Source organism: Brachyhypopomus gauderio, chromosome 20, assembly GCF_052324685.1.
Source record: "Brachyhypopomus gauderio isolate BG-103 chromosome 20, BGAUD_0.2, whole genome shotgun sequence".
NCBI classification, from domain to species: Eukaryota; Metazoa; Chordata; class Actinopteri; order Gymnotiformes; family Hypopomidae; genus Brachyhypopomus; species Brachyhypopomus gauderio.
Genome location: NC_135230.1, coordinates 7,381,497 through 7,396,979, shown reverse-complemented (window position 1 = coordinate 7,396,979; position 15,483 = coordinate 7,381,497).

Here is a 15,483-nt window from a genome sequence, read left to right as displayed (position 1 = left end):
TTAAGATTTTAGGGGTCTGTCTGAATTGTGTTGCTTTGGTAAACTCAGATAAACAGGTAGGTTGTGTAAGTGGCCATGTTCACATGTTTAAGGTGAATTAGCACTCACCATAGCCCCATTTCCTTGGCCTACAAGAACTGAACTCTTGTTGATATTCATGTAGCCTACCTTTACTAAGACTACGACTAGTCCCAGCAATTCAAGTTAGCACGTCAACACTAGATCAAAAAGGAATACAGTCTTAACTGGATACCAACAAACAAATTAACAAGAAAGAAATGACTGTACCAAACTGTAGCCAGTGTCCTGCTGACAGCAGCAACAGGGTCCAGAATTCACAATTATTTTAGTGTTAAACGAATGAGTTAAAAGGTGATTCATGGTTGAGTTACATTAAATAAGTTTTATTGTGCTTTTCAAACTATTTTGAACAATTTATCTGTTTTATTAATCTTTTTTATAAATTTTATTCCATTCATTCCTATTAGGTTAACATCTTAAAAATACATATATATGTAGTATGGCCTATGTTTGTAGTATGTAGTGTTCAAAAGAAAAGTATGCCACAAACACCCACAGCATCACAATTACACAATGGGACCCAGCAGAAACGAGCAAACACTTTGTTTGGGTAAGATCTGAGCTGCCCGCAACAGAGAGAGCTGCACAGTGAACTAGCTTGGAGACCCAGGCAGACAGAAAGGTCGTCTAGATGAACGTGTCATGTCCCTCTGATGTTCTTCTACACGAAGCGCTGACTTTGTCACGCACACACGCCGTAGCCGCACCAGTCCTTTGACGCACACGTTTACTGACTGTAGTCTGTAGTAGCACAATTCCACTGGCCTCTTTTAGGAATGACCCATTTTGAAATCAGGACAGGTGATGTCTGGATACTTTTTGTATATACATATTTCTGAAAATAAGCTGCGTTACAAGGATTTGCACAAACATTATTTACCAGGGCAGTTACAGTCTTGACACACATTGGTATATTAAAACTAGAAACTGCCACAGTCAACAGACCCTAGAGTTTCATATTAGGGCCTGTAGTAGATTGCAAGTTGTAGTTTAAATTAAAATGTAAATAAACTTATTGCAGACAAGAATGTACTTTTTAAACTGATATCACAGTGTAAACATCTCTCCTAGAAGCACTTTTTAACTACATTGCTCATTATACATCATCATTACCATTATTAAGATAATTATTAATAATTAGCAAAGGTCGGAGGAGGTCGGGGGAGGGAGGGGGAGGTCAGGGGAGGGAGGGGGAGCTCAGGGGAGGTCGGGGGAGGTCGGCGAACCAGATCAGCTCTCGCTGCCGTTTGGTGCTGAGGGTGAATTTGCCCAGAACCGGCTCACGCCAACCTGAAAACCAGTTCTGTGGCTTCATGATTAAATGTCAGGGCCTTGGCTGGAGAGAACTGGAAACGCGGTAACATCAACAGGGCTCCATCCTTCTGGACGTCATCTCGTTTGGGGCAGGCATGTGAGGCCATTGTATGCTGGGTGTGTCTGCTCTGCACGACAACATGAGAGCCGCTGGTTTTATATGACGAAAAAACAGAAAATCAGAAAATAGTTGTATGATTTATGATTCAAACTGGAGTAGAGAAGCAACAGGGACTCAGAAGAACTGTAAAGTGGCCAGAAGCGTGATAATAACATTTCTTACATAGATCAGTACCAAGCAGATCTATCTGATACACAAAACACCTCAATTATCTGGTGGTGGGTGTGACAGAAGATCAATATTAAAAAAGAACACTACAACTGTGGGATATTTTTCTGAAATAAATCCTCCTCTGCACACACACTCACACACGCACGGTATAAAGTGATCTTTAACTCTGACACATATCAACTTTCTTTAAGGAAACACCTCCTCCACCTACATGAGTTTGAAATGTGCAGTTTAGTTTCTCTGAGAGGTTTGGGGAGCCTGAATACATAAAACCACCAATCTGGGTAATTACGATGGTGGCGAAATGATGAAACCGCTGAACTAGGTCTGCACTATAAAAGAGGGTGTGTGGTGATGAGGACTTGCGTTAGCCATGACAAAGCAGAGCCCAGCCCTACCTGTCATCTCCCTAGAACAGGAGAATAAGAGTCTCTGCATCACTCTGGGTGATTTAATTATGCCTTTCAATGTCCATCGCCTTGAATTAATAGCGGTGAGCGATTCAGCTGGCTGCTGGCTCGGTCTACACATCATAAAATCCGATTCCGCAAGCTGATTCTGCAAGCTCTTCCTCAGCCGTGGCATCCAGCGGCGCCCCCTGCAGGCTCCTGAGGCTCTGGTGCACTGCGGCAGCAGCTGGGGAGAGGGGCGTTGCCTCTCGCCGACAGCCCCGGCATCCCCGTCCCCCGGGAGTCGTAGGCAGAGGAGAGCACTGCAGGCTGGCCGTGATTCACGAGCTCCCAGCACCATACGCTGCCTCGCAGGCCCCATCAGTCAGCAGCTAATGGGGCATCTGCAGCTTTAATCAGGCTACTGCCTCCCCCCCCCCCCCCCAAACCCTCGGCCCCCCTCCCACCAGGCTCTGGTCGTCTGCAACACACGGCGCCCTCCATAAGCACCGGGGACGAGGAGTATTTGTTTATTTCTTTTGTTGGTTTGTTTACAAACTAAAGACTTGTGTCAAGGGATCGTGTGCTTTTAAGAACATAGCAGGCAAAGACGTTAAATATGGTCTGTGTAAATGTTGCGCCTAAGTGAAGAGGCATATATGATCTCATGTAGAGAAGCTATAGTTGTTGTTGGAGGGAGAAGGGCTTGCCATGGAGGATCCCGCAAGATATCCCACAGCAGGGTCCAGCAGGAGGAACCTGGCTGGAGGAAATATGCATTGAAGGGGTGGTGTTTCCTACACTGAAGGGGTGATGGTTCCTACATTGATGGGGTGGTGGTTCCTACACTGAAGGGGTGGTGGTTCCTACACTGAAGGTGTGGTGGTTCCTACACTGAAGGGGTGATGGTTCCTACACTGAAGGGGTGATGGTTCCTACATTGATAGGGTGGTGGTTCCTACACTGAAGGGGTGGTGGTTCCTACACTGAAGGGTTGGTGGTTCCTACATTGATAGGGTGGTGGTTCCTACATTGAAGGGGTGGTGGTTCCTACACTGAAGGTGTGGTGGTTCCTACATTGAAGGGGTGGTGGTTCCTACATTGAAGGGGTGGTGGTTCCTACACTGAAGAGGTGGTGTTTCCTACATTGAAGGTGTGGTGGTTCCTACATTGATGGGGTGGTGTTTCCTACACTGAAGGGGTGGTGGTTCCTACATTGAAGGGGTGGTGGTTCCTACACTGAAGGTGTGGTGGTTCCTACATTGATGGGGTGGTGTTTCCTACACTGAAGGTGTGGTGGTTCCTACACTGAAGGTGTGGTGGTTCCTACACTGAAGGGGTGGTGGTTCCTACATTGAAGGGGTGGTGGTTCCTACACTGAAGGGGTGGTGTTTCCTACATTGAAGGGGTGGTGGTTCCTACACTGAAGAGGTGGTGTTTCCTACATTGAAGGGGTGGTGGTTCCTACATTGAAGGGGTGGTGTTTTCTACATTGAAGGGGTGGGGTTTCCTACACTGAAGGGGTGGGGTTTCCTACACTGAAGGGGTGGTGGTTCCTACACTGAAGGGGTGGTGGTTCCTACATTGAAGGGGTGGTGGTTCCCGATGAGCCGTCCCACTCTGCATTGAAGTCCAGTACACCAGTACAAACCTCCCTGTGTCCCTCTTACTCTACTTTGTCATGTAGAGATCGGTTGAGCTGAACATGGTGATACATCACATTAGTTGTCATTTATAATTGTCATATTAAAAGAAATAAACACCTGAAATATATCAGTCTGTGTGTAATCAATGAGTATAATATACAAGTTTCACTTTGTGAATGGAATTACTGAAATAAATAATCTTTTTCATGATATTCTAATTTTATGACCAGCACCTGCATTTTATCTGTAGACTGCAGTGTACTTAGGTAAGATATGTAGAGATACATAGAGATATTACAAATTGTAATAATATTACAAATTGTACATGTTTCAGGCAGAGATCCTTCATCAGCTGTGCAAGCAAAGTGCTTCTGAATTAATAGGAGGAGGAAGCAGTTAATATATGAAAAAGTAGATGTTTAAATCACACCATTCATTCATTCCATGGGGTTCTAGATTTTCAGTAGTTCCTCTGAACTACTGAATAGTGAATAGTTCCTCTGTCCAAAATGTCCTGTTTCACTGGAAACACTATGTACTTTATTACAATTTATATGATCTCACAGATTATTCTTAGAATTCGGTTGAGCAATTATAGCTCAACACTGCCACCTTATGATTTAAGGATTTTGCTGGTTTATAGTCAGGTGTATGATTAACCCTTGTGTTGTCTAAATATTCTGTATACACTTCATGTCGTAAGGGTAAAACAATTAGCTGCTTTCACTAAACACCTAAAATAAAATAGCTTAGTTGAGTTTTAAACCCCTAATCATCTATAAATAACCAGTTATGCCAAACTTGTCATACCGATCATCAGTTTCGTATGTAGGTTGAAACAGTCATTAATTGAAACAGAAACAGCTGATCAGGAAGATTAAAACTTAGTGAAGAACAGCCAAACTCTGACAAAAGAGATTGTGGAAGACATGTCACATGTTCATACCATGGCATGAGCACAGCAACAAGACATGAGGTAGTTATGCTGCATCAGCAAGGTCTCTCACAGGCACTTCAAAACAGTCTGGGGTTTCAAGATGTGCTGCACAAGCTCTTCTGATGAAGCACAAAGAAACCGGACACACTGAGAACCAGAGACGCAGTGGTCAGCCGTGGACACCTGATGCGCTTCACGCTTCCCTTTAAAATCAAAAGATGTTCAGCAGTGCCATCAACTGGCAGAACCCAGTGGTACCCAAGAACACACATCGAATCTTAAGAGTCTAGCAAGAAGTGGTTTTAATGGAAGAATGTCTGCCAAAAAAGCTACATCTTCGACATGGAAACAAGGCCAAGCATCTCGAATATGTACGAAAACAGGTGCATGAAAATGGCAGCAGTAGGTCTGGAGAGGTCACTGAATTACATGATCCATACCTGATCATATGTGATCCTCACCATACCTGATCATATGTGATCCTCACCATACCTGATCATATCTGATCCTCACCATACCTGATCATATGTGATCCTCACCATACTTGATCATATGTGATCCTCACCATACCGGATCATATGTGATCCTCACCATACCGGATCATATGTGATCCTCATCATACTGGATCATATGTGATCCTCACCATACCAGATCATATGTGATCCTCAACATACTTGATCATATGTGATCCTCACCATACCTGATCATATCTGATCCTCACCATACCGGATCATATGTGATCCTCACCATACTTGATCATATGTGATCCTCACCATACCAGATCATATGTGATCCTCAACATACTTGATCATATGTGATCCTCACCATACCAGATCATATGTGATCCTCACCATACCTGATCATATCTGATCCTCACCATACCGGATCATATGTGATCCTCACCATACTTGATCATATGTGATCCTCACCATACCAGATCATATGTGATCCTCACCATACCGGATCATATGTGATCCTCACCATACTTGATCATATGTGATCCTCACCATACCAGATCATATGTGATCCTCACCATACCGGATCATATGTGATCCTCACTATACCTGATCATATCAGTTTACGTATCGGCCGACTGATGACGTCATCTCTACTGCTCTCCACTCAGCCCTTACTCATCTGGACACAAAATACTCTCATATGTCAGAATAAAAGAAATGTCAGAAGATGGCAACAAAAGATCATGTCAGAAAGCTATTCATAGACTTCAGCATGGCCTTTAACACCATTATCCCCCAACAGCTCACAGTGCATCTTCTACAGAGGGACAATGGAGAGCAGCTGCATCACCGCGTGGTTCGGGGCCTGCAGCGCATCCTGCCGCAAGCCCCTCCTGTGCACAGTGAGAACAGCTGAGAAGATCATCATCTCTCACCTCCCTTCAGGACATCTACGCCGCCCGTCTCACCCGTACATCCTTCTGCATCGCTGGTGACCCCACCCATCCACTGAACAGCTGCCTCAGCCTGCTGCCCTCAGGGAGGAGACTGTGGAGTCTCCGGGCTAGGACCACCAGACTGAAGGACAGCTACATACACCAGGCTGTTAGGATGCTGAACTCACTTCCTGCTCCAATAACCACCCTTGAACCCCAGCTATCAGAGGGCTATAACCAGCAAACTGAGGGACAACTTGTGTATATATTTTATATTATGCATATATTCCTTTAGTGTATTTAATGTTACTACAGCACCATAGGTATGAAAAAGTAACATACTTTCAATCTTCTTTATGCCCTGTACATACTGTAGTATTGACAAATAAAGCTGACTTTGACTTTTGATGTGTGACTTTTGATATGTGGCTTGCCCCTTCTCTCTCTGCATGGTCAGTGAGGTCTCTACTCTAGTCTCTAGTCATACTACCTTACGGTCAGTTGTTCTGTAACATGCGAGAGTGAAGGTAGGACGCAAGTACTACAGCAGCGTGAAGATCAACGTGGCTTTTATTTAACATAATAATAGCGCTTAAGCGCTAACAACAAATGTGCACACAGACGAGTCAGGACAACGACTGACAAACACAAGGACAAAAAGGACTAACTACAATAAACATATGTTGGCAATCTATAAACATAATGGAATGCAAACATATAAGTGCACAGACACATCCGAGGGGAGGAGTCATGGCCTGTACCATGAACAGTAACAATTTTTACATGTTAATTAAGAGTCAAATTCTGCTAAAAAGAAATGCTTTGAGTCATTTTTAAAGCTCTCGATCATCTGTGATGCCCTCAAATGAGCAGCAAAAGCATTCTATTGGTGAGGGCTGATGGAGCAGGAATCCTGGTCACCTGTGGTGCTGAGCATCTAGAGACAGGAAGTGATTTGAGTTCATAGAATCAGAGGCATTGTGATGAGGAAACCCTGCAGGTGACAGAATGCAGGTGCGTTACAGAAATTACTTTGTTTAGAGTCACAATCAGCTATATCACACTATCTGATCATATCATACCACTGGTCTCACAGACACGGTCTTTATCTGTTTTTTTTTTTTTTACTGACAGAACAGAGTACATTACGTGGAATCCAGTACATTATGTGAAATGATTCAGAACTTTTTGAGAAGTGGTCTGATTATGGTGGTTTTTTTGAGCAGATGGAATGCAACTAGCCGGGAGCGAGTGGCTTCGTTACATTAGAGATCTGGGTGCTTCTAGTAAAGATGTTCTTTTTCACTGGAGCTGTAGGAAAGGGGTCTAGAGCCCATGTGGAAGGTTTCATCCTCCTCTTGTTGTGGGACATAGCCAAACCTCATGTCATACCATCCTCCAGTCAGTTCACTATAGTGTAAACAGTGATGAATACTGAAAGAAGAATAAGTGAACTTTTATGAACAGTGGTGAATATGGATCGAAAGATAATAGTGGATATTTGCTTCGTGCTTGCTATGTTCGTCTGAAGTATGCTATGTAGGTTAAGTATTTCTGTAACAGCGTCTGTAGTGCACCCACTAATAGTTCTTCAGATGAGCAACTACTGAAATCATCAGATGTGAGTAATCATCTTATTCCAAAACAAGAGCTTGTAGTAGCTGCTACTCGCAGCTAGAGCGAATCCCCTATGGACAAGCGGTAAGCCACAAAGAGGGATCTAGCAGAATGCAAGTGAGAAAGCAGTCAGGAGAACTTGCTAACTTTTGGTTTCTCCCCTGTGTCCCTTAAAGGGTTAATAAAGTTTCCTTCCTCTGGATTTTTCATTACGCAAGCCTTCGCTACATTCCAAGACACACTTCAGTGGTGACCCCGACGCCTCTTCGGACGTCTCCAAAGTTCAGCATGACAGCGAACACGGTAACGTTACCAGAGTTTTGGGAGCAAAACGCTGCTATTTGGTATGCCCAAGCCAAGGCTCAGTTTGGAGGATCCGGAGGATCATGGAGGATGAGATGAGGTACTATTATGTCGTCCCCGCCTTGACCAACAGCACTGCCAGAGTGGTGAGTTTTCTTCAGGATCCCCCTGAAGACGACAAGTACGAAGCATTTAAGTCACTTCTCCTGCAGACTTTTGAACTGTCCAAATCAGAGTGCGCCAGCAGGCTTCACTCACAGTGCGGCCTAGGTGACTCCAAACCTTCCGAGCTAATGGATCATATGCTGGCCCTGCTAGGCGACCACCCAGCATGTTTTCTATTCCACGAGATTTTCCTCCAGCAGCTGCCCGGCAACATTCGTGCAGCTTTAGCAGGTTCTATGCAGAGAGATTTCCGAGCATTGGCTAGGGAGGCCGCCAAAATTTTCTCTGCAAAGCAGTGTCTGGCAGCCGCACCTGCGTATACGCCTCCACTTCCCTCTGGCACCTCCATGTGTGTAGCTACACCCCAAACCCCCTCCAGCACTTTGCTTCTATCATGCACATTTTGGAGCCCGTGCTAAGTGCCACCCTCCCTGCAGTTTTGAGAAGCCGGGAAACGCGAGGATCGATGCCTGCTAGTGGCGACGGGTTTTGGCCATTCCAGCAGCCTGCTCTTCCTCACAGACACGGCCTCTGGGCGCTGTTTCCTCTGCGACACTGCTGCTCAGCTAAGCATCCTGCCCGCCACCGAGTTAGCTGTGAAGTCAGGCCGTTCTGGCCCATCCCTCGAGGCCGCCAATGGCAGCTCCCTCCCCACATGTGAGCAGCGATCAATTCCACTTTGTTTCAGTGGGCAGCGCTTTACCTGGCCATTTGTCTCGGCGAAATTTACACCCCCGTCCTAGGCGACAATTTTCTGTGTACCAACAGCCTGCTGGTCGACATTAAGAACAGACACCCCCCCCCCATTCTCCTCAGACGGCAGCAAGCATGGAGTCAAGCATCACATCGCCACTTCAGGACCACCAGTTCATGCTTGTGCTAGACGCCTGGAAACTACCAAGCTCGTGATTGCGGAAACCGAGTGTCTGTTATACCCATGAAGTTAGTTATTTTGATTTAATGTCAGTGCTGAATGCATTAATCAAAGTTTAAGCATTGATTTAAGCCTATGATTGATTTAAAATATGTACCAGTACAGTATAGTATCCATACTAGACTTCCATACATCCGACTTGCCTGTAGTTGGCTTAATTGTGGTGTATTCGCCTGTTTCAATAGAATTTTCCACAGCTGAAACTGGTTGACCGTCTACAGTCTGACATTTCTGCATCAAATGTTCACATGATCAGTTGCTTAGCCAATATTTTGAATTAGTTTATTGGCTACTTACGGAATGATTAGTTGTTTTTCTCCTTTTCCTTCTGCATGGCAATCATTGCGTTATTATTATAATTTTCTAGACTATTTATTAATTTGCGGGATTTTTCTACATGTATATGTGGGAACAGGAACCGGCGGGAACAGGAACCGGCGACAACCCCTTCCGGGTCGCGGGAACAGGAACCGGCAACGACCCCTTCCAGGTCGCGGGAACAGGAACCGGCAACAACCCCTTCCGGGTCGCGGGAACAGGAGGCGTGGTTGAACCCCTTCCGGGTCGCAGGAACAGGAGGCGTGGTTGAACCCCTTCCGGGTCGCAGGAACAGGCCGCTGAGGCGAGGAGATGCGCTCGGGGGGCGGAACCGCCAAGCCGACGTCCTCGGGGGGCGGGACCGCCAAGCCGACGTCCTCGGGGGGTGGGACCGCCAAGCCGACATCCTTGGAGGGCGGAGCCTCCAAGCAGACATCCTCGGGGGGCGGAGCCGCCATACTGACGTCATCGGGGGTGGGATTGCCAAGCCGACGTCCTTGGAGGGCGGAGCCTCCAAGCAGACATCCTCGGGGGGCGGAGCCGCCATACTGACGTCATCGGGGGTGGGATTGCCAAGCCGACGTCCTTGGAGGGCGGAGCCTCCAAGCAGACGTCCTCGGGGGGCGGAGCCGCCATACTGACGTCATCGGGGCGCGGAGCCGCCAACCCGACGTGGCCACTACTCCCCCCCAAAAAATTCTTGGGGGTCTTGTGTGGAGTAGCTGGTGGGATCAGTGGAGGGAGGTCGTCTTCCACGGGGTCCTGGGCGAGCCTGGAAGAATACACAGACACACAAGCCTCTCGGTTGCTCTCTCTGCAACGGCTCTGCCTCCGTTTAGGCGTCAGGAGCTCGCAGAAGCCATTGAGAGCCAACCGAGGGTTAAGCAAACGCTCGTCTGTGCACTTGTTCCGTCTGCCCGCAACTTGCACTACAGGTTGCTCCTCCCTGTAGTGTTCACCAAGCCAGGCAGACACATAGCGCTCAATAGAAGTCTCGTTGCGAAAGCCAGTCGAAAGCGAAAGTGACTGCGCTTTCTTCTGTCTGCGACGAGACATCCTTGTTCCCACAGCACCAGGGGTATTCCTGTCTCCGGCTCATTCGCGCTGTAACACACGAGAGTTAGACTGCACGGAAGCAGCCAACAACTCGTTACAGCGACTAAACTCACCAGAGTCTCGCTCCCTCGCTGTGTCCTTGTAGGATCGGTTGTTATGTAACGATCTGCGTGAGGCAGAACAGGGAGGCGGACACAAACGCTGAGGAGAGCGAGATTTATTCAAGGGAATTCCAAAGACGTGGTCGATATAACAGGCACGGGTCAAAACGGGAGGGCAATCAGAACATGAGATACGAACAGACATATTCTGACAGGGAAACTAAACACGATGGAGAAACATGGAACAGGCAGAAATGCTTGCAGAGGAAAATACTCACAACAAACAGGATTCAACAAAATGACCGATACAGACATGGGAGACACAGGGACTAATATACACGGAATTAGACAAGGACCAGGTGACAACACTGATGACATGGGCGTGGAAGACAATGGGAAACCAGGGCAACAGACAAGCAGGGCGGGATCAATGGGCAAGGAAAAACACAGACACGAGAGAACAAGGGAAACCGGAGTGACAGCTAGGAGAGGGTGACAATTATATTTACGTGACAATTACATTTATGTTTAATAATATCTAAATATTCTGCATACGCAGTCATTAATACTTCAAGCTACAGTGGTGTGAAATACGATGCTCGGCTGATTTTCGCATTTAAGGCCATGATAAATCTTATTTATCTGTGTTCCATTATGAATGCCTTTTATAGTTAATGTGTGAGCGCACTTCTGCCTTGGTCAACCTATTCAGAGTTGAGCGACCCTGATTACTTTAACTCCGATCAGCCGTTTTGGAACTGAAAACTTTGAGTAAGTCAGATAGAGGTAAGATAACTCAGAGTTCAGGGTTAAGTTTAGAGTTTGTTAAACCCACTTTCTGGAATATCCCCCAGGGCTCAGGGGAGATGCCCACTTCCCAACATACCTCCACAACACCACTCCCTCAGTCACAGTCGAGCATAACCAGCGAGAGCCCATCCACAAGTGCTTCCCAAAGTTTCCACTGAGTCCTATGTTTGTTATCTTGTTTGTGTTACGAGTTGTTCATGCAGCGCTTCTGCGCCTTTATTTTGATAGGTGTTTTTGTCAGTGTGAGTGCAATGGACATTAAAGATATGACAATGCCTATTGTGCCTCCTGTTGCTTCCACCACATCACACATTTTCACACATCCTTCAACAGGATGCAGAGGTGTTTGACTGGCTCTAAATTTATTATGTAACAGGACAATGACCCCAATCAAACACCCAATGTCATTAAGGACCATCTTCAGCATTAAGAAGGACACCTGTGATGATATGGCCCTCATCGAGCCCTGTTCTCATCAGGTTTGTCTGGGATTACATGTAGAGAAGGATTTCAACATGTAAAGGCATAAAATGATGAGCTAAATTCTGAATGAAAGTTGATTCAGCTCTATCTACAGTATAATGGCTAAAATATCTAACATCTATCCAAACACTGAAACACCTTACGTGTTTCACAAATAAGGAACCATGTTCTGAGCTGCATTTAATTAAACCTTCAAACAATTTTGATTTGTAATGGTTTCATATTTAGACTTTACTAGAGAATCCATGAATAACTCCCTTTGTAGACGTGAATCCACAGTGTATGAACAGTAGATTATGCAAGAAGCAGCAGCTTTAAGACTTAAAACTGCAACAGGGTGTCACAGATTTTAATCTTTCATGGTGGTTCCTCTTTTTACTTCATCTGTCCTTCTTTCACAATGCCAGTTTCTTCCACTACCAAAGAAAATTGTTCAAGTGTAGTTATGCAGTGGACTGACCCTAAAGTTAAATATATGAATATGTAGATTAATGAAAAATAAATAAATTCATTATAATTGAAATATATAACCAAAGTGATAAATTAAAACAACTGAAAAGTTCCATGCCTCTAAGAGAGAGTGTATGAAAGAGAGAGAGAAATTGAGAGGGAGTGTGGAATAGTGATGGAACGGACATAAATGCAGGTAGGAAATGGTGAAGACAGAGACACTGAGAAGAGAGAAGAAGATCAAGCATGAGGGAGGCATGATTAAAAAAGGTAGACGTCTGAGGAACAAGCAGTCGCCCAGATGAGAGTATATAGTACATCCCCACACGCCACATTGTGAAACTGTACTGTTTCCCAACTCCTGTGCGTTGCAATTCCGAAGTCTGCTTCTGGTTTGGTTTAGTCTTCCTGGTTGCTTCATTTTCCATGCCCTCTTTGTTTAATATCTGGTTCTCCGCCCCGTGTTACCTCATTGGAAATGTCTGCACCTGTGTGTTGTTTAACCATTGTTAGTTAGTGTATGCAAATGCTGTGTTTCATGATCCTGGATGTCAGTGTTTATGTGAGTAGCTTCCATAAGCTAAGGTTCATAAATAAAAATTTATCAGCAGAGGCAGGCGGCATTTCTGGATAGTAAATGCCACAGTCAAGTAGCACTGGCCACACTAAGTGCCACGGTTATATGGAACCTGCCACAAGGTGCCATTTCTAAGTGGCACAGAGGCCACTTCATGCTGCTTACATGCTGCTTACATGCCAAACAGGGACTGCAACCTTACAGAAAACTTGGCAGAAAGACATGCCTCCCAATGACCTCTGAGATGTTTTGCCTGAACCTGAATTTCAACCCAAACCTGAATTTCGAACTTTAATTTTTGGATACCTAACTAAATTTCACAGCTTTTTTTTTCAAGAAATAATGTTTCAGGTTCAGATTCTGGTGACTTGCTGCCTGACTGACAGCTGACTGGAGTTCTGCAACACCCAACAGAGTCACATTCATCCAGAGATGCTCACAAGTCATTTTTTGCAAGTCCAAGTCAAGTCTCAAGTCTTTGATCTCAAGTCCAAGTCAAGTCTCAAGTCTTTTACCTCAAGTCCAAGTCAAGTCTCAAGTCTTTGACCTCAAGTCCAAGTCAAGTCTCAAGTCTTTGTTCTCAAGTCCAAGTCAAGTCCCAAATATTTGAGTGACACTGTAGTCGCAAATCACTGTATAGTTGTAATGGTCTTTTATGACACTTCCGATGTATAATAGCTTAAACTAGTTAATGAACACACAAATGTTTTCCAGATAAATTTTGTATCCGTATTTTTCTCCAAAAAGTATTTTTCTTACAAAATTGTCATTTTTCTGGATACAATATTCTCTTCTTTCAGTAGAACATCTGCTATATTTTGTTCTAAAAGATAAAGGAGGGCTGTGAAATTAAAAAATCACATTTTAACTATATATATATGAAAGGTCTGCATATAAAGAAAATAGCAACCAAATTAGTGATTATAAAATAAAAATTAAAAACAGAATTCAAATTTTACAATAATAATGATTCTGACATAAAAAGCCCTGCAGCAACAACTATTTGTCTCCTAATGAACTGGATCAAACACAATCTATTTGAACTTCAAGGTGTCTTTCAGTTTCCAATACAAGGAAACTGTTTATGCAACTAACGCATTACATTTTTAAAAGATCAGGATTGACAGGGTACTTGCACTTATCCTGGCTCAGTGAGGGCGCATTATGAGACCTCCATGACTGAACACCCTCTCTACTGCCACCACTGGTGGCAAGTCAATACCAATATTGCAATATTGCTAATAACCTTTCAGGCAGTGACTAACCTTTCCGGGTGGGTTTTCATGTGGTGAATAAAATTAGATGTGGTGGAACCAGCGTCCTGTATTTTTATGCCACACACGCTGCAGTTTGCTGCTCTTCTATTTGCTACTTGTACTTGTTTTGTACCCAAAACTTATTATGAATGGTGGAACAGAAGCGAGCGTCCTCACCAACGCCGCCATGATCGCGATGTTTTGCGCCAGGTTTGAGGTGTGCGGAGTCGCGCGCAACGGTCACTTGCGAAATACTTGACGCGTCGCAACCGTCGAAAAAAAAGACGAAAATGTTACGTCAGCGGGAAGTAAAAAGCATACACACAGGCGGAGAAAAGGTTGTCAAATGAAACACAAAAGAACATTACAAATAAAAGATTGTTCACGAGTCTCAAATCACGAGTCCAAGTCGAGTCGCAAGTCTTTTGAATGCAAGTCAAAGTCGAGTCTGAAGTCACTGTATATGCGACTTAAGTGCGACTCGAGTCCGAGTCCCAAACTCGAGTCCCCATCTCTGCATTCATCTGTTTCTCTTCTGCTCTAAAACTACAGGTGACGTTCTGCAGCCGATCGGGGGGGGGGGGGGGGGCAGCAGCGTTGAATTTGTGCGGAGAGGACAAGCAACATGCTCCCAAAAATTATCCTGTTCAATTATGAAGATTATGCTGTTGTGAATAAAATAAGAACTGCGACATGCAAGACATGTGGAATCAGGATAAGAGATGCAACCACTTCAAACTTTGTTCGACATTTCAGGCTGCACAAACAAAAGTAAGTCTCTGCTATGTATATTTCACATAATGATATAATGGTTAGCTACCTAGCTGGGATGTGATAACTCAGGGGTCGAAAATTTTACAGGGGTCCACATGAGCAACTTGACTTGTGTCAGCGGTCCGCACCAACAATAATTCGAAAGCATGGACGGGGACCGGGGAGGACGGACAAACGAACGAACGGGGTGGAGGGGTAGGTGCCGACGACAATTGCGACGACATCTCACTCAAGCGAACCGAAACACTCAAACGCCTAACGTTAGTTAGTCTGACTAACTTAATATACTACTAATCAACTGCATCAATTATGTTAAATATTGAAATTACATCTGGTGACTTGACTAGGACTTGAAGTTTAAGACTTGGGACTTGACTCGAGACTTGCTTGTATTGACTTGGGACTTGACTCGAGACTTGATTGTATTGACTTGAGACTTGACTCGAGACTTGATTGTATTGACTTGAGACTTGATTGTATTGACTTGAGACTTGACTCGAGACTTGATTGTGAAGACTTGAGACTTACTTGTTACTTGCAACTTAGTGACTTGTTCACATGTCTGGTTATTTATGTACTAATTACAG